This window comes from Anolis carolinensis, chromosome 1 (assembly GCF_035594765.1).
Source record: "Anolis carolinensis isolate JA03-04 chromosome 1, rAnoCar3.1.pri, whole genome shotgun sequence".
Lineage (NCBI taxonomy): Eukaryota > Metazoa > Chordata > Lepidosauria > Squamata > Dactyloidae > Anolis > Anolis carolinensis.
Window position 1 is genome coordinate 252,179,873 of NC_085841.1, and position 18,813 is coordinate 252,198,685.

The 18,813-nt window shown below is 40.5% G+C and overlaps 1 protein-coding gene across 5 annotated transcripts in view; it reads right to left on the reverse strand.

Moving 5' to 3' along the window:
• The window catches only part of znf148 (zinc finger protein 148), a 56,034-nt gene extending 45,539 nt beyond the window's left edge, over positions 1 to 10,495 (reverse strand). For 4 of the 5 annotated variants that reach the window (XM_008109423.3, XM_008109413.3, XM_003214868.4 and 1 more), the window contains exon 1: positions 10,155 to 10,495. The gene's annotated coding sequence lies outside the window, so the exon portion shown is untranslated. The remainder of the gene's footprint in view (positions 1 to 10,154) is intronic. The other variant, XM_008109398.3, reaches the window with a different exon arrangement.
• Positions 10,496 to 18,813: the final 8,318 nt, after the last annotated feature.

Below are 18,813 nucleotides of genomic sequence, written 5' to 3' on the forward strand. Positions count from 1 at the left end.
GTTTGGAAGCATGTCCGGCGCCCACCAAACAAAACACCAGAGCATGCAGGATTGGTAAATGTACATACCAGTTGTATATGGAAATAATGGTAGTAACAATAAATTCTTGACAGAAGTCACAGTTTGTCTGGTTTGGTTATGTTGGTTTGTGATGACAACTACTGTACAGTATAGAATAAATGTTCATTTTTTTTGTTCAACAATAAATGTGAATTCTTCTTCATGGAAAAATAAGACATCCCCTAAAAATATGACCTAGCGCATCTTTGGGAGTAAAAAATAATATAAGACACGGTCTTATTTTCGGGGAAACACGGTAAATGTTCAGATTGAAGAATGGTATAAGGAAGTATGGAAATTGGCAATAAATGATAAGCTAACATGCAAATTAAAAGTTAAAAGAGGGATATGGGATATGATTTTGAGGATGTATGGGGAAAATTTATTGAGAAAGGACTTCAAAAAAGGGATGAGGGCTACCGCCTCAGGAAGAAATGAGATTTTGGTTGGACAATATATAAAAAGTGGCTCGGGGTGGGAGGGAGGATACACAGTGGTGAAGAAATATAGATGGACAAATGTTAACATTGTAGTAGATATAAATCAACAATAGATATAAAATATTTATGCAAGCATTGTATGATACATTATATATCTGCTATGTGATAAAAGTAATTATTGTGTGAAAAATTTTAAAATTCAATAAAAATTATTTTTAAAAAAGGAATTGCATTTTTATATGGGGTTTTTAACTAGAATGTTAAATTATGCTTTTTATGTTATTTATCTTATGGGGGCCAGGGATGTAGACTTTTTAAAAATGTGACAAATTGCTAATTTCACATATGCTAGGGAATATTACTGTATTTTATGTTTTGTAATCTGACTTTTGTTATGTTGTACACCGCTTTGAGTCCCGCTCTGGGAGAAATGTGGGATAGAAATAATAATAATAATAATAATAATAATAATAATAATAACAACAAAAATAACAATAACAACAACAACGATGTAGTTGGTATTTCAGCAACTTAACGAAGTTTACCCCCTTTATTTGTGGTTTCTAAAAAGACTGGCCAACAATTTAGATATATACATATCTAAAAGACTAATTTGACTTTCTGGTGTCATTTGCTAATCCAAGTCACCATTAGCAATTTCATTTGCAACTCGAAAGGGATTTTCCCATCACGTTGCTTTTTATATCTGGCAAACTCCTTAAAATTAAATTACTAAAATTACTATTCACTAGATTTTGCATAAGCCTAAGACTTCAACTGGCTCACCAATTACTCTAAAAGGCATAATTGGCCATTTTCTCCTATTTTCACCCATGTATCCTAATATAAGGCCTTTTTACACATGGCCTGATAAACACTTTGGAAAAGGTACCTAAAACCAGAGAGCACAATTAGGGCCTCATTCCTCTACCCCACAAAAAAGCAAACCAAGGGACTCCTGGTGCCCAAAGACCACACCTTGTTGTGTCTATCATTGTGGGTACTTTGGAACAAAAGTGCCACAATATCAGAGGTGATATGGCTTGAATCAAGGCGTACGCGAAAGGTGTCAGTGGACAAATCTAACTACATATGCATTTTAAAATTTTATAACTCATGTTTTAATAGAGTTTAATAGAGTTTTTAATTGATGTGGTACTGTTGTAATGTTTATTGATTTTGTTATTGTTTTATTGAACAATAAAACACGATCATCAAGTTTGCAGATGACACCAAACTGGGAGGGATAGCTAACACTCCAGAAGACAGGAGCAGAATTCAAAACGATCTTAACAGACTAGAGAGATGGGCTGAAACTAACAAAATGAAGTTCAACAGGGATAAATCCAAGATACTTCACTTTGGCAGAAAAAACGGAATGCAAAGATACAGAATGGGGGACGCCTGGCTCAACAGCAGTACATGTGAAAAAGGAGTCCTCGTGGACAACAAGTTAAACATGAGCCAACAATGTGATGCAGCTGCTAAAAAAGCCAACAGGATTCTGGCCTGCAGAAATAGGGGTAAAGCATCTAGAGCCAGGGAAGTCATGCTGCCCCTCTATTCTGCCTTGGTCAGACCACACCTGGAATACTGTGTCCAATTCTGGGCACCGCAATGGAAAAGAGATGTTGACAAGCTGGAAAGCGTCCAGAGGAGGGCAACTAAAATGATCAAGGGTCTGGAGAACAAGCCCTATGAGGAACGGCTTAAAAAACTGGACATGTTTTGCCTAAAGAAGAGAAGGCTGAGAGGAGACATAATAGCCATGTACAAATATGTGAGGGGAAGTCATAGGGAGGAGGGAGCAAGCTTGTTTTCTGCTGCCCTGCAGACTAGGACACGGAACAATGGCTTCAAACTACAGGAAAGGAGATTCCACCTGAACATCAGGAAGAACTTCCTCACTGTGAGAGCTGTTTGGCAGTGGAACTCTCTCCCCCAAACTGTGGTGGAGACTCCTTCTTTGGAGGCTTTTAAACAGAGGCTGGATGGCCATCTGTCGGGGGTGCTTTGAATGCGATTTCCTGCTTCTTGGCAGGGGGTTGGACTGGATGTCCCATGAGGTCTCTTCCAAATCTACTATTCTATGATTCTATGAATGTGTTCTAGGCAATGTAAATTGCCGACTGTTGTAAGCCATCCTGAGTCCCTATGGGTGAGGAAGGCGGGGTAAAAGTGATGTAAATAAATAAATATATAAACAATACCTACAACAACAGATAGAAAAAGAAGGCAGTGCAAAAATGAGTTCTTGGACGGTTTGGAACAGGCTGAAGAGAAGGATTGGCTGGAAAGTGATATATGGAGACAGTCCTGCCTACAAAACAACAGTAACTGTGGAAGAAAAAGCTGCAGAGTCAATCACCAGAGCAGTTACCAAAGTCAAAGCCTGATCACCAAAACGGAAATGTATCTGCTTTGTGAAGAAGGGGCAGGATGCTTCTTGGACATTTGCTCAACTAGATCAAAAATCATCTTATACATCTTAATAAATCTTATCCTGAAGTACCCCATTCATTTTCTGCAGTAATCAGCTCCATCACTATTTAGATGCATAGATATTGATAGAGATAAGCAAACTGAAATCCAGATTAAACTTCAGACATACTTCAGTTAACCATGCATGATGAGCCCCCCACCTTTCCACTTCATTTTCTGTCTAACAGCAAGGTTTTTTTAGAAGCTTTGGGATGGGTAGGGGGATGGAGAATAGAGACTTCAAACTACAAAAGTGCAACAAAGCAATAAAGCTGAAGCCGTAGAAGAATGACTACTAATCATTTTGGAGCTGTGTATTCTTGCCTACAATAAACAGCAGAGGTCATGTTAAAAAACCACAAATCTAAATCATAAGTAGAAACTGGTGAGAGGAAAAATCAACCTAGATGCATTTTGGAGGTCTTTAAATTATCTTTAGAAGGGTCAATATACTTTTTTATGCAAGGTTGACCTGACCTGGTTGTTTGATTTCAATAAAAAGTTTGCTGAAACATGTTAAGAGTTCTTCTTTTTTTTGTGATGTAGGAAACTATTCCCATTCTTTCAGTATTATTTCTGCTTCCAATATCTATTAAAAGATATAATGTAAAGATATAACAACTTCATACAACGCTTAATGGCAGAAAAAAAATTCTTAATATGTCATTCTAACTGGACAGTTAAATAAAATTCTTCAAAATTCAATCAGTACAACTGAAAAACCAATCAAAAACTGCACTTAAATTCTATAATAATTGTATAACAAAACCAAGTGAGAGCAATATATTAATGTAATATTACTGGATGGACAAAAAATTTCTCACATCAATCCTGTTATTGTGAAAATACTCACTACCAAAGCTCCCCTGGAAATACATTCACTTCTAGAAGTTTCATTAATTGCAACCATAATCTTTACAGATTAACTGTGGAAATGATACATGTAATTTATAAGGGAATAGTACGATGACTTCAGAGATGAAGTCAAGAGAGTCCTGTTTGAACTAGGAGAAAGTAATAAGGCAACGATTTTCACTTACTCTTCCCCCCTTGCATCTTTCTTTCACCTCAAAAAAAACAAAACGTTGAAAACCCCAGCTGAAAACTGTGGAACATGTGCTGGAAGGAGATGGAGCAACTGCCAAAGTTACTATACAACCACATTATATCAGTGGGCAATCTGCACCATATCCTGGTTTCCTCCACCGTATAAGGGGTAAGTGTAAAACCAACCCAATGGTTTTTAAAAACATATAAGAAAAAGAACATTTCAAATAAAGTTAATCAAAGATTAATATTTGTTGCATCTACAATAAGGATTTGATTTTTGGGGGGAATCCCACTAGCTCTTACTAAATCTTATTGAATTGTAGGTATATATACCTATAGTGACTGCAATGAATAGTTACAGCAAGATCCAATGTGTTATAATTTGTTTTAAATGAGGGGGTTGGTTATTTTACCTGGGTATTATGTCATACTTTCTTTGAAAATCTTGTATGAAAACCTTGATCACTACAATAGATACCCCAAATGTTTTTACATTGAGGCCCCCTGAAGTCATATTTGAAAGGAAATGGTGCAGACCGTTTAACATATGAAATGGAAGTGGCTAAAAATTCATGAATTTTATCTAAGAATTTACTGAAAACACACACAGTATCCATATTGACAAATATCAATGGTTTTTGGTACCTTCCAAAATAACTGAAAGCATCCTACTCTAAACATGTTTTTCTTCTACCTTTTATAACACCTTTCATTTTATATCTTATGGCATACTTATCATTATGCCTAGGATTTCTCAGTGGATATATAGGGGTAGGTTCTGGTTGCTCTCGCCATGAACAGAAGGGTTCTTTCCGTTGGCTACTGTAATTGGGATCCAGCAAGGATATCGGTTTTTATTAGCTCCTCCTTTCACTGGAAGATGTCTAACTCTTTTGGAAATCCCCAATGCTGCAGAGCAGAAATACTTGCCTCCTTTCTACCCGCAGCATCACACAATTCACAAAATTCTGCTCTGCTCAATTCTGAATTCAACATATAAAGTCACTTCATATTTCAGAAGTATACCACTGTAATACTATCTCACCCCCAAAAAGAACACAAAACACCTGCCATATACACCCATTTTACTTTTGCATACAAACGTCTGACTTACAAATATTAGTTAAGAATGTGGGCGAGACAACAAGAAGTGAGAGAAATCTATCTGGGGAGGGAAATTCACTCCTAGAAGACTTGTTATGGAGAAAAGGTGTGTCAACTGAAGCTTTATCACCAATCCTTGTTTCCATAACAAGCCAAATTTTTCAAAATCTAATTATCACAGGGACAGAAAGTAAGGGACACAGACAGCAAAATAACACCACATGGGTGTTAAACTTTCTGTATGCCATCCAAAACGTGTGTGCACGCACATGCACACATAAATATACACATACATACTACACACATTGTTCTGACTTACAAACAAATTCAACTTAAGAACAAACCTACCGAACCTATCTTATTCGTAACTTGGGGACTGCCAGTACTCATGAACAGAACTCACCTGTGGTATATTCCCAATGGCTGAACCAAGGGAATTTGATTCTGCCTGTGCCACTATGTGCCCACTCTCAAATCTGCTTTGGGGGAATAGGAATAACCCAGGAGATAACATTGGAGATGGAGGCCCATACATTATTAGCCAAAACCACCTTATTCTTCGGTAGGGGGAAAACTGTGCTGGATCCAAGCATTCCCTGCATATACTGAACAAAGCCCTCCATTTGTGAAAGGACATCTTATGAGCTAATCTATTGCTTTTATGCCTACTCACTAATTTCTCCCCATTCATAACAAGTTACATGAAATAAATATAATGTGTTAAATTACAAGTAAATTAAGTTGAAAATAAATACCAAGAACATAACCCCACACAAAGCTAAGTCCCACTGAGGTTAAAGAGGCCTATTTGTGGATTACTGAGTAGATAATCACAGCCAGAGTTTATTTACAAGAAATTTAATGTTTTTGGAACATCATCCTAAAAAGAAAGCAAGTTTACTAAATCAATGCTGTTACCTCAATATCAATCTATCTCAAAAGAAACAAATTACAGTAAAACTATAATCCAAAATGACTGTGAAAGCATAGAAAGAAAATGTCCTTAAACTACCAATAGAAATGGCAATCTGAAAGGTGTCTAACTTGTTTTCTTTTTTGAACATTTGTGCAAAGCAAGTAGAATGCCAAATCTCAACTTGTATCCCACTTTAGAATGGATGCCAATAATATAAATACAACAGAGCACAATAACATTATCTTCTGCATTCACATATTTCAGATACAAGTGTTACTAAACCTTGAAAGTAAATACATTTCAGAAAAATCCAATTCAAAACTGGAACTTCTTACAAACTTCTCAGCTAGTTCATGGAAAGCTTTGATCTCTTTTGTGTCTTACAATCCACACACATTTAGGATGCTTCCGGATCAGTATTTATTCTGCAATTCCCTCACTCATGGAATTTTATGGAGGATCCAGACATCATCACTACCAACTAGTATTCCTCCTATAGTTTCCTACTACTTCTTTGGCCCTTTTTTCTTACTGGAAAACATATATTAAGGAACAAAAATTAGACAATGTCTGGCTGAAAAGTACCCTTACTGCAACTTGCTGTAAATAAGGGGCACAACGAGACTAAAACTGGGACATGGATTCAATGGTGGTTGGTAACAGTCAAATATCTTAAATTCAGTATGTAGAAGATGACAGTATTTGTTCTGTATGTTTCTGTCCAATCCACAACAATTCCTAAATAAAGGCAGATGTTGTAAACTTATAGCATCACCACAGAGATCATTTTGTGAAGATTTTCAAATTATTTCTACATGGGCACATATATGGTAATAAGCTAAATGGGAATTGTTCAGTCACATATTTTTAGGCATATTCTGTGAACAGATAGATGGACAAAGTACTGCAGGCAAAATTCATATGGATGCTCAATTCCAATATAAGTTTTAAGTTTCTGTTTCTTCAATGAAAAACAGTCAGCCCCTTAGGAGTTAGAACAAGGCCCTATGAAAATGAATAAAAGCGAATAAAGAAAAGCCGTTTGTTTTACTTGTGAGAAAACCTCTCTGTGAATTTCTAGGTCTTCCAGTACAACACTATGGTCAAATGCACATGGAAGCTGATCAAAGAATCACACTGGAGGACCCAGAGATTCATAGAGAAGTGTCTTCTCTAGAAAGCTCTATGTCAGTGGTACTCAACCTGTGGGTCCTCAGATGTTTTGGCCTTCAACTCCCAGAAATCCTAACAGCTGGTAAACTGACTGAGATTTCTGAGAGTTGTAGGCCAAAATACCTGGGGACCCGCAGACTGAGAACCACTGCTCTAGGTGCTCCAGCATGACTGGAGGAAGTTGAACACAAGAGTCACACTGGAGGACCTGGGGATTCCTAAAGATGATTTTTTTTCATCAAATCCATTAATAAGAAATCTGCAAAAATCAAAACTTTTGACTGTAATTCCAAATATGCTACATGAGGCCCTAATTGTTAGATGAATGTAAACATACAGTATGCCATCATTTCTAAACCTAAAAATAGGTAACCATCCTAAGGGTTCAATTTCAATTATCAGATGGGGGCTAGCAGTAATTTTCTTCCTGATGGTTTTCCAGAGACTGGTACCATATTTGTGACCATTGGTGACAACTGTTTCTTTCCTGGAAACTTGCATGAAACTGACAACCAATGTCTCTAAGATAGACACTAGTCAATGGACCATAACTCTGAGTGACAGTGCACTGAGGCACTTCTATCTAGGACACCTCTGCTTCTCTCCTTCAATTCATATTGAGCTTGAACAATACTGTGATCTGCATAAGCATTCTCTCTTGCTGGCAAGGCACTCATTTGAATAATTATTTCTACGTTTAAAAATATAATCTTAACATGAAGTTTAAAAAGCAGATATTTAACTTGAATCTCAGGTCATAATTCTATTCGGAGACGGAATGCATTTGGCTTATTTTAGCAGTAGGGAAGAATGGGTTTAAATTGTGGAGGATCTGGAAGAGAATGCTTTTCAGTTTTTTGCAGTTTGATCCTATGAATAATTACTTAAATTATATAGGTTTTTCTTTCATGTATGTGTACCTAAATCCAGTTTCTGACTGGAGTTCCTTGATAAACAGGAAAAAGAAGCCAGATTTCTCTGTCCACCCCCCCCCCCCTAAGTCTTCACACACAAGGTTTTTTTTTAAAATGGCAGTAATTTTGAAAATAGGAAGAAGTCCTGAAGACTGTCTACTCTTTTCTCTTTATGGATAGATCCAACATCATTTCCAGACCCCACTGCAAATCCCTTTGTCCCTGATGTCTGCCTCCAGAAATTGTGGGGAACCTTTCTGCTTCAACTACGGTATTTGCTTTCAGCAATTGTCATTTAACATTTATATGTTTTAGCTGTTGAATCACATAATTCGTGTGGTTGTGAACTGTTTTCAGTCTTGTTTCAGACAAGAAGAGGGTACAAATATTATTATTTTTAATAATAATAGTATTGCTTTTAAAGGTTGTGAGCTGCTTAGAGTCTCATTCCACAGAAGAAAGCAGGATGTGAATAATAATAATAATAATAATAATAATAATAATAATAATAACAACAGTATTGCTTTTAAAGGTTGTGAGCTGATTAGAGTCTCATTTCAGAGAAGAAAGGAGGGTATGAATATTAACATGAATAAAAATAGTATTGCTTTTAAAGGTTGTGAGCAGCTTAGAGTCTAATTTCAGAAAGGAAAGAAGGGTGCGAATACTAATAACAATAATAGTATTGCTTTTAAAGGTTGTGAACTGCTTCAAGTCTCATTTCAAAGAGAAAAGCAGGGTACGAATATAAATATTATAAATAATAGTATTGCTTTTAAAGGTTGTGAGCTGCTTAGAGTCTCATTTCAGAGAAGAAAGCAGGGTATGAATATTAATAATCATCATAATAATCATAATAATAATAGTACTGATTTTAAAAGTTGTGAGCTACCTAGAGTCTCATTTCAGAAAGGAAAGCAGGGTACAAATATTAATATTAATAATAATAGTATTGCTTTTAAAGGTTGTGAGCTACCTAGAGTCTCATTTCAGAAAGGAAAACAGGGTACAAATAATAACAACAACAACAGCAACAACAACACTATTGCTTTTAAAGGTTGTGAACTGCTTAGAGTCTCATTTCAGAGAAGAAAGCAAAGTATGAATAAATATGCCAGATGAATAATAATTGTAAGGACAAGTGGAGGCCAAGCACTTCTGGGTCAGGGTGTCACCTCCAGGGTCATGGAGTTCAACAGGCCAATCCTAGGAGGCCAGTCTCTGAAAGAAGGATGGTCTCTGGGTTGCTGTGAGTTTTTTGGGCTGCATGGCTATGTACCAGAAGCATTATCTCCTGATGTTTCACCCACATCTATGGCAAGCATCCTCAGAGGTTGTGAGGTCTGTTGGAAACTAGGCAAGTGGGGTTTATATATATGTGGAATGTCCAGGGTAGGAAAAAGAACTCTTGTCCGATGGAGGCAAGTGTGAATGCTGCAACCTTGATTAGCACTGAATAGCCTTTCAGTTTCAAAGCTTGACTGCTTCCTGTTTGGGGGAATCCTTTGTTGGGAGGTGTTTGCTGGCCCTGATTGTTTCATGTCTGTTTTTCTGAATGTTGTTTTTTATTTACTGGACGGTCTCTCCTGTCAAAGAGAGGAAGATGGGGCCCCTGCAGACTGGCTCATATTGACCGTTTTCTCCCCCACATCAAGCAGAGCAGACCAATGCGCATTTTCTTCAGGTACAAGTCCCTTTGTTTGTCTGCCAGCCAGCCAGTCAGCCTCGCGTATCCCCCCCCCCAAATATTTTCCTTCATCAAAAGAGGCGACATTTGCTGAAGGGAGGAGGAGGAGAGGAGCCCCATTTCCTTTGTGTGGCCCATGGTCGCCTCTTGCCCACAAAACGGGGCTCGAGCGGGGACCCATTGAGGCCTAGGCGCTGCTGCTAGCAGTTCAAGGCCCAGGGAGGGAAGAAAGGGAGAGCCAGGAAGGGAGGGCAGAAGGAAGGAGAAGGAACCCATCCTCTCCACCCCGCCCGCCGATATAATACACTGAACCCAGGAGGCCCTTTTACCTCAGGTCCAGGCCCGATGGGGACGCAGGAGCCCGCCTCCGCTTTCCCTTCTCCTCCTTCTTCTGAGGGGAAAGGAGGCGGTGAGGGGCTCAGAGGCCCCAGGCCGCGGCTCCGGGCACCATGATGGCGGCGGCACTCCAGGCAGGCAAAGCGAGGCAAGGCGAAACGAAGCCAAGCAAGCAGGCCGGTGAGGAAAGCGCAGCCGCCGCCGCCGCCTCCTCTTTCCTCCGTCTCAGCCTCCTCCTGCTGGCGGTGACAGCGACGGCCCGCCGCGGTGCATCTTGGGAAGACGCCCCTCGGGCTCCGTCCGGACCCGAAGGACGCTGCCTCGCGCCTACCTACCCCGACTGACTGACGCAAGGCGCGCGCGCAGCGTAGGAGAGTCTCCAAAGCGAGCGCGAGGCCTGGGTGGCACGAGGCTCTTCTCCACAGGTCAAGGGCCTGTCATCACGCCCGGGCCAATTATTATTATTATTATTATTATTATTATTATTATTATTATTATTATTATTATTATTATTATTATTATTACTATTATTACTATCTATATATATAAAAGAGTGATGGCATCACGGCGACTCACAAAACAACAAAAGTACAGGCCCCCCAACCTCGAAATTTGACAACACAACCCATCATCCATGCCTCCAGGTTGATACAACAAAAAGAAAAGAAAAATAAAGTCCTAATTAGAGGGAGAGCAATAATTTTTTTTATCCAATTGCTGCCAGTTTAGAGGGCTAATCTCTGCCCACTTGGTTGCCTAGCAACCAGCCAAGGGACAGCCAGGGTTTAGTTAGGGGACAGGCAGATTTAGGCCTCACTTAGGCTTCTTCCACAGATTATCTAATTTGCACTGGATTATATGGCAGTGTAGATTCAAGGCCCTTCCACACAGCTATATAACCCATTTATAATCTTACATTATCTGCTTTGCACTGGATTATCTTGACTCCACACTGCCATATAATCCACTTCAGTGTGCATTTTATACAGCTGTGAAGAAGGGGCCTCATATAATCCACTTTTAAGCAGATAATATAAGATTATCAATATACAGTAGAGTCTCACTTATCCAACATAAACAGGCCGGCAGGATAAGTGAATATGTTGGATAATAAGAAGGGATTCAGGAAAAGCCGATTAAACATCAAATTAGGTAATCATTATACAAATTAAGCACCAAAACATCATGTTATACAACAAATTTGACAGAAAAAGTAGTTCCATGTGCAGTAATGCTATGTAGTAATTACAGTAGAGTCTCACTTATCCAACACTCGCTTATCCAATGTTCTGGATTATCCAATGCATTTTTGTAGTCAATGGTCTCAATATATTGTGATATTTTGGTGCTAAATTCATAAATACAGTAATTACTACATAGCATTACTGTGTATTGAACTACTTTTTCTGCCAAATTTGTTGTCTAACATATTTTGGTGCTTCATTTGTAAAATCATAATCTAATTTGATGTTTAATAGGCTTTTCCTTAATGCCTCCTTATTATCCAACATATTCGCTTATCCAGTATTCTGCCAGCCCTTTTATGTTGGATAAGTGAGACTCTACTGTACTGTATTTACAAATTTACCACTACAATATCACAATGAATTTAAAACACTGACTACAAAAACATTGATTATGAAAAGGCAGACTGCGTTGGATAATCCAGAACATTATATAAGTGAATGTTGGATAAGTGAGATTCTACTTTAATATGAAATAATTACTGGGATAGAATAATGCAGAACAATATAATCTCTAAAACCAGGACAGTAAATAAACAGGGGAATTCCACACAGGAAACAATCAGGGCCAGCTAACACCTCCCAACAAAGTATTCCCATCATCAAAGTCTGGCAAATCCTCTGTTTTCTCAGGGCCACAGACAGTAGAAGCACATAAAATATTGCAAACAACACCACTCTGAAAACAAGGGAATTCCAGACAGGAAAGAATCAGGGCCAGCTAACACCTCCCAACAAAAAATTCACTCAGGGAGGAAGCAGCCAGGCTTTAAAGCTGCAAGGCCATTGCATCCTAATCATTTTTCCTAATTGCAGCATTCATACTTGCCTCCAACAGAAAAAAAACCCAATCAGAAATATTGTATATTCACAACCTTTAGGAAATAATATCCCTTGATGGCGCAGCGTGTTAAAGCGCTGAGCTGCTGAACTTCTGGACCGAAAGGCCACAGGTTTAAATTGGGGGAGCGGAGAGAGCCCCCACTGTTAGCCCCAGCTTCTGCCAACCCAGAAGTTCAAAAACATGCAAATGTGAGTGCATCAATAGGTACTGCTCCGGCGGGAAGGTAATGCCACTCCATTCAGTCATTCCACATGACCTTGGAGGAAGGAGCCCCCAGATGGCGTAGTGGACTAAGTGACTTGAAGGTTGGGTTGCTGACCTGAAAGCTGCCAGGTTCGAATCCCACCTGGGGAGAGTGTGGATGAGCTCCCTCTATCAGCTCCAGCTCCATGCGGGGACATGAGAGAAGCCTCCCACAAGGATGGTAAAAACATCAAAACATCCGGGCGTCCCCTGGGCAACGTCCTTGCAGACGGCCAATTCTCTCACTCCGGAAGCAACTCAGGTTGCTCCTGACACGAAAAAAAAAAAAAAAAAACCTTGGAGGAGTCTATGGACAACGCTGGCTCTTCGGCTTAGAAATGGAGATGAGCACCAACCCCCAAAGTCAGACATGACTGGACTTAATGTCAGGGGAAAACGTTTACCCTTTACCTTAACTACCACCAGTTCCTCAATACTTTATTTCCCATACCACCATACTTCGCCACAGCAACGCGTGGCCGGGCACAGCTAGTTACTAATATTTGGCTGCATGTTGCAAGTCGCCTCTAGTACTCTGCTTTGCTACTCTGCTGCTGAATAGGGATGCCCAGTGTGGAATACATCTCACCAGGGCTGTAGCCAGGGAGCGGTTTTAGGGGTTCAACCCCCCCCCCCCCCACCGAAATTTTTTAGGTTAAAAAAACATGGTTTACTCATGAATTTTAACTGGTTAACCAACTTCCCATGCTAAGTCCATGAGAAGCAAAAAAATTTAAGAGTCCCTCCAGAACTACAAACACTATCTCAAGCAAATATTGACAGGCCAATTTTCAACACCCCCCCCCCCCAATTTTTCTGGCTACTGCCCTGCATCTCACCACATTAAAACAGTGGATGTGGTTCTTAATGAGGCCTGCCCTATCGTCACAATTTGCAAAGATACAATATGTGTGTTAATTGGAAAATCAAATGCATGAAGCCGATTGGCTGAGTGCAAGGACCTGGGAATCGGTTTGCTACTGTTGCTGTCTTGCTGCTGGAGAACTGGTTTGAACAGGTTTCTTTCTGTGTGTGAGTCTACTGAGTACTGGCTGAAAAGAAGATGGCTCTGTACTCAGAGAGGCCTGACTATTTCTGAGGCCTTGTTTGCTGCTGATTCTTCCACTGAAGCAGATTTATGGACTAAGAAAGGACTGCTTATGACTGCTGATTTCTGTAAGCAATCAGAGGGACTATTGTAAATACCATTGTTCTGGAACCAAAAGTTCCTGCGTTATTTGTTCTGCAAAGCTGAGTGGTGCATCATTCTGCAGAGTGACTCTGGGTTCATGGGCACACGTAAGAGCTTCTACCTATCATTCACAATCCCCAACATACAGGATATCTATGCCCCACACTATTGGAGAAATTATTCTGTTTAGCTGGAATTGCACTATCTGACATCCGCTGGGAAGTAGCAGTCAGCAATGAAAGGACCAAGGCATTGACATCTCTGTCCCATTCCCTGTTCGGACATCAGCTAGCACACCAACATCTTAAATCAATAAATAATTTTTCTAAGATTTACAGAGATACTTGCAGGAACACCTGAGCAAGCAAGAGCCCAAAAGTGGCAGGCTGAAACCCAAAACCTCAATCAGTGGCTGATGCCAGATGAGAGACTCCCTCCTGTGCACACAGAAGACTGGGCAACTTGGAAGGCGCTGAATTCTGCTCTGACAGCACGAGATGAAGGGCCAACCTTAAGAAAGGGGGCCACAATGTGGAGTCCACAACATGCGAGTGTGGAGAAGAGCAAACCACAGACCACCTACTGCAATGCAGTCTGAGCCCTGCTACATGCACAACGGAGGACCTTACAGCAACACCAGAGGCACTCCAAGCTACTGGTCAAAGGACATTTAGTATGATGCCAAGTTGTTGTTTTTTAAACTTTGTGTTTTCAAATACATTACAACTTGTACCCTCGGTTCGCTTCTGACATGATAAATAAATAAGACTAATGTTATTTATTTATTCCTATCCCGCTCTTCTCCCGAATTGGGAACTCAGAGCGGCAAACAACATTAAAAATGCAAAGACATCACTCACCTAAAATGAATATCCACTCTGGTGGGAATAGAAATCATCTATCGGACAGATGGCAAGCTATTTAACCTCAGCAGACTGAAAGCCAAAACCAATTTCACATTATCTGTTATAGAACTCCAATGTGCTGATGATACCGTAGTCTTTGCTCATTCAGAAAAAGACCTCCAAGCCACTCTAAACACCCTTGCAAAAGCATACGAGAAGCTCGGCCTCTCGTTGAACATTGAGAAAACCAAAGTGCTCTTCCAGCCAATCCCTCTGCAATGCCAAGAATACAGCTTTTTTGTGTGTGTCAGGAGCGACTTGAGAAACTGCAAGTCACTTCTGGTGTGAGAGAATTGGCCATCTACAAGGACATTGCCCAGGGGACACCCAGATGTTTAAATGTTTTTACATCTTTAATCAAGAAGATCCAATCAGTCCATAATCCAGGAAATAAAGCCTGACTGCTCACTGGAGGGAAGGATATTAGAGGCAAAGATGAAGTACTTTGGCCACATAATGAGAAGACAGGAAAGCTTGAAGAAGAGAATGATGCTGGAGAAAGTTGAAGGAAAAAGGAAGAGGGGCCGACCAAGGGATGGTATCCTTGAAGTGACTGTCTTGACCTTGAAAGAGCTAGTGGTGGTGACAGCTAACAGGGAGCTCTGGCATGGGCTGGTCCATGAGGTCAAGAAGAGTTGGAACGAATAAATAACAACACCATCCTTGTGGAAGGCTTCTCTTGTGTCCCCGCATGGAGCTGGAGCTGATAGAGGGAGCTCATCCACGCTCTCCCCGGGGTTGGATTCAAACTGGCAACTTTCAGGTCAGCAAACCCAACCTTCAAGTCAGCAGTCCTGCCAGCACAAGGGTTTAACCCACTGCACCACTGTGGGCTCCTTAATGGTGTAACATTAGAAAATGTTGACCATTTCTGCTACCTTGGCAGCCACCTCTCCACAAAAGTCAACACTGATGCTGAAATACAACACCACCTGAGCTCTGCGAGTGCAGCATTCTTCTGAATGAAGCAGAGAGCGTTTGAGGATTGGGACATCCGTAGAGATACCAAAGTGCTTGTTTACAAAGATATTGCCCTCCCAATCCTGTTATAAGCCTGCGAAATGTGTGCTGTCTACAGACGTCATACTCAAGTCCTGGAACGATTCCACCAGCAATGCCTCCAAAAAATCCTTGCAAATCGTGCAAAGACCACCAGCATTGAAGCGATGATCCTATTCAATCATCTCCACTGGACTGGCCACATTGCCTGAATGCCCAATCACCGTCTCCCAAAGTAGTTACTGTACTCAGGGCTGTAGCCAAGGGGAGGGGGGGTTAGGGGTTCAACTCCTCCCCCCAAATTTTTCAGGTTAAAAAAAAACCTGGTTTACTCATTAATTTTAATTGCTTAATCGAATCCCCATTAGTGTCCACTGAAGTTTATCTGTCTTGAGTGTCCACTGAAGTTTATCGATGGAGCCTGATTTCTAAATTATTTTGCGTTATGGAACTACTCTTCATGATTTGCTAAAAAAGGTTTCAGCCCCTCTTCCCCCCAGAATTTTTTTTCTGGCTATGGCCCTGACTGTACTCCCAACTCAAGAATGGAAAACACAATGTTGGTGGTCAGGAAGAGAGATTTAAAAATGGGCTCAAAGCGAACTTTAAAAACTGTGGCATAGACACTAAGAACTGGGAAGCCCTGGCCCTTGAGCACTCCAGCTGGATGTAAGCTGTGACCAGCAGTGGTGGGGAATTTGAAGAGGCACGAATGGAGGGCGAAAGGGAGAAATGTGCCAAGAGGAAGGCACATTGAGCCAATCCTGACCGGCACCGCCTTCCGACTGGAAAGCAATGTCCTCACTGCGGAAGAACATGCAGATCAAGAATAAGTTTCCATATCCACTGGCAAGACACTACACTTGGAGGGCCATCATACTCGGATGAGGGATCGCCTAATTAAGTAAGTGCAATGAAAATAAACAGTTCCATTACGAGCATACTCCTAGTAAAATTATAAAAATCCACATCAAATATAGTTACTATCTAAACAAAAAGCACAGCTAAAACCTTCAATAGGATAAAAATACACCCTATTGAGTAATAGTTCCTTTTAGGTCTAGTCAGGTCCATTGCTGGAGGTCCAATTCAGTTCAAATATTGCACACGATAAATCTAGTTTTCATTCTTCAGACTCCATCAGTGTTCACATTTGGGCATTTTGAGTATTTGTGCCAAGTTTGGTCCAGAACCATAATTGTTCAAGTCCACAGTGCTCTTTGGATGTAAGTAAACTACAACTCCCAGGCTCAAGGTCAATGCCCACCAAACCCTTCCAATATTTCCTGTTGGTCATGGGAGTTCTGTGTGCCAAGTTTGGTTCAATTCCATCCTTGGTGGAGTTCCAAATACTCTTGATTGTAGGTGAACTATAACCTTTATTGATATCAGATTATGGTGCCTTTGTTTTCTTTTTAAAATTGTGGCTTGCTTTCCTACGTAAAATACTGTACAATACTGCTGGGATAAAGAAGTAAAATTAAAATTGGAGGATGAGCATGTGTACAAACACCTGTTTTGTATGCCATTCTTTGCTCCAGTAATAGTGGTTCATTGTAAAACAAAGATGGCATCTTACTATTTGCCTGTCCTGGGATATCTACTGCAAAATCTATTGTGGGTGCATAAGTCATCATTCCAAGTAGAATGACTGTTACTAAAGCAAGTGCAGGTTTACCATCCAGAATGCAAGCATAGTAAGGTTCTGCCATCATCATGGTCCCCAAATAAGAAGAAATAATTAAAATCCCCTAGCTTCACAAGCAGTGCTCCATGCAGTCATGCTGACCACATGTCTATGGACAACGCAAACTCTTAGGATTAGAAATAAAGATGAGCACCACCCACAGAGTTGGACTCAACTAGACTTAATGTCAAGAGGAAACCTTTACCTTTACTTTAGCTTCACAAAAGCCACTCTGTTTTCCAGAGCTGTACTGTCTGGAATCCTTTCCCATATGGTTTGGCAGCCTTAGTAAAATTGTAGGGAAATTGTGGTTAAAGTCCTGACAAAAATGTCAGCAGAGCTGTTACATTTCTGTTTTGATTCTTCCAGTTTTCTCTCCCTACCCTTCAACTGTGCAGTTCCGCTAATGCCCCTGTGCTGAGATTATTATCACTTCCGGATTTTCTAAAAAACCACACAAGCTTCCTCCGTGTGCTGTAAGGGCCAGTTGAAGTGCCTGGAGCCAGGTCTACAGGTCACACTTACCTTCCAAGGTGGGGGTCACAGATCACACATTTTTTAATATATGAGTGGAAAACCGAAATGTGAGAAATATGTGGGCTACAAATTACTTTATGTCACTAGCTGCTAAGAGCCACTTCTGTTTCCTCACATGAAAATGTGAAAGATTAATAGGAAATTAATTTTATGTGGTACACTGCATAAATATCCACAAACATTCTAAAGTATAGATCAAAGGAAAAGTGTTGTAATGATTATCTGTTTAGTTTATCGATATGCTGTCTTTCGGGCTGAACCAGACTCCCAAGGTAGCTTCCTATCAAATTTATGATACAAGCAACATTCAGAGCAGCCACACATGGGCCACGAAACAACAAACCAGTTGATATACTTGGTTATATTTAGTACTAGCTTGGGGACCCAGCGGTGCCTGGGTCATTTGAAAAAGGCATGATTTGTCTTTGAATGTTATGTATTCTGTTTGGAGTGGGAACTACAATTCCCAGAATCGTGGGTCCATCCTCCCCAAACCTGCCAGTATTCAAAGTTGGCTATTTTGGGTCTGTATACCAAGTGGGGTCCAGTTCCGTCGTTGGCTGGGTTCAGTGCTCTTTGGATGCAGGTGAACCACAACTCCCAGAATCAAGTCTCATTCCAACAAACTCCTGCAGTATGTTCAGTTGGTCATGCGGCTTCTCTGTGCGAAGTTTGGTCCCGGTCCATTGTCTGTGTGGGCCAGTTTCTCTGAATGCAGGTGAACTGTAACTCTTTTTCCCAAACTTGTCCAATATGTTCTATTCATTATGGGGGCTCTGTGTGCCAAGTTTGGTCCTGGTCCATCATCGGCGGGGGTCAAAGTGCTCATTCATTGTAGGTGAACTATAAATCCCAGTACCTACTACTCCCCTCAAATTTCCCCAATTCCCCTCAAAACCCACCAGTATTCAAATCTGGGCATATCAGGTATGCGTGGCAAGTTTGGCCCAGAGCCATCATTGTTTGGGTTCATAGTGTGTTCTGGGTGTAGGTTAACTGCA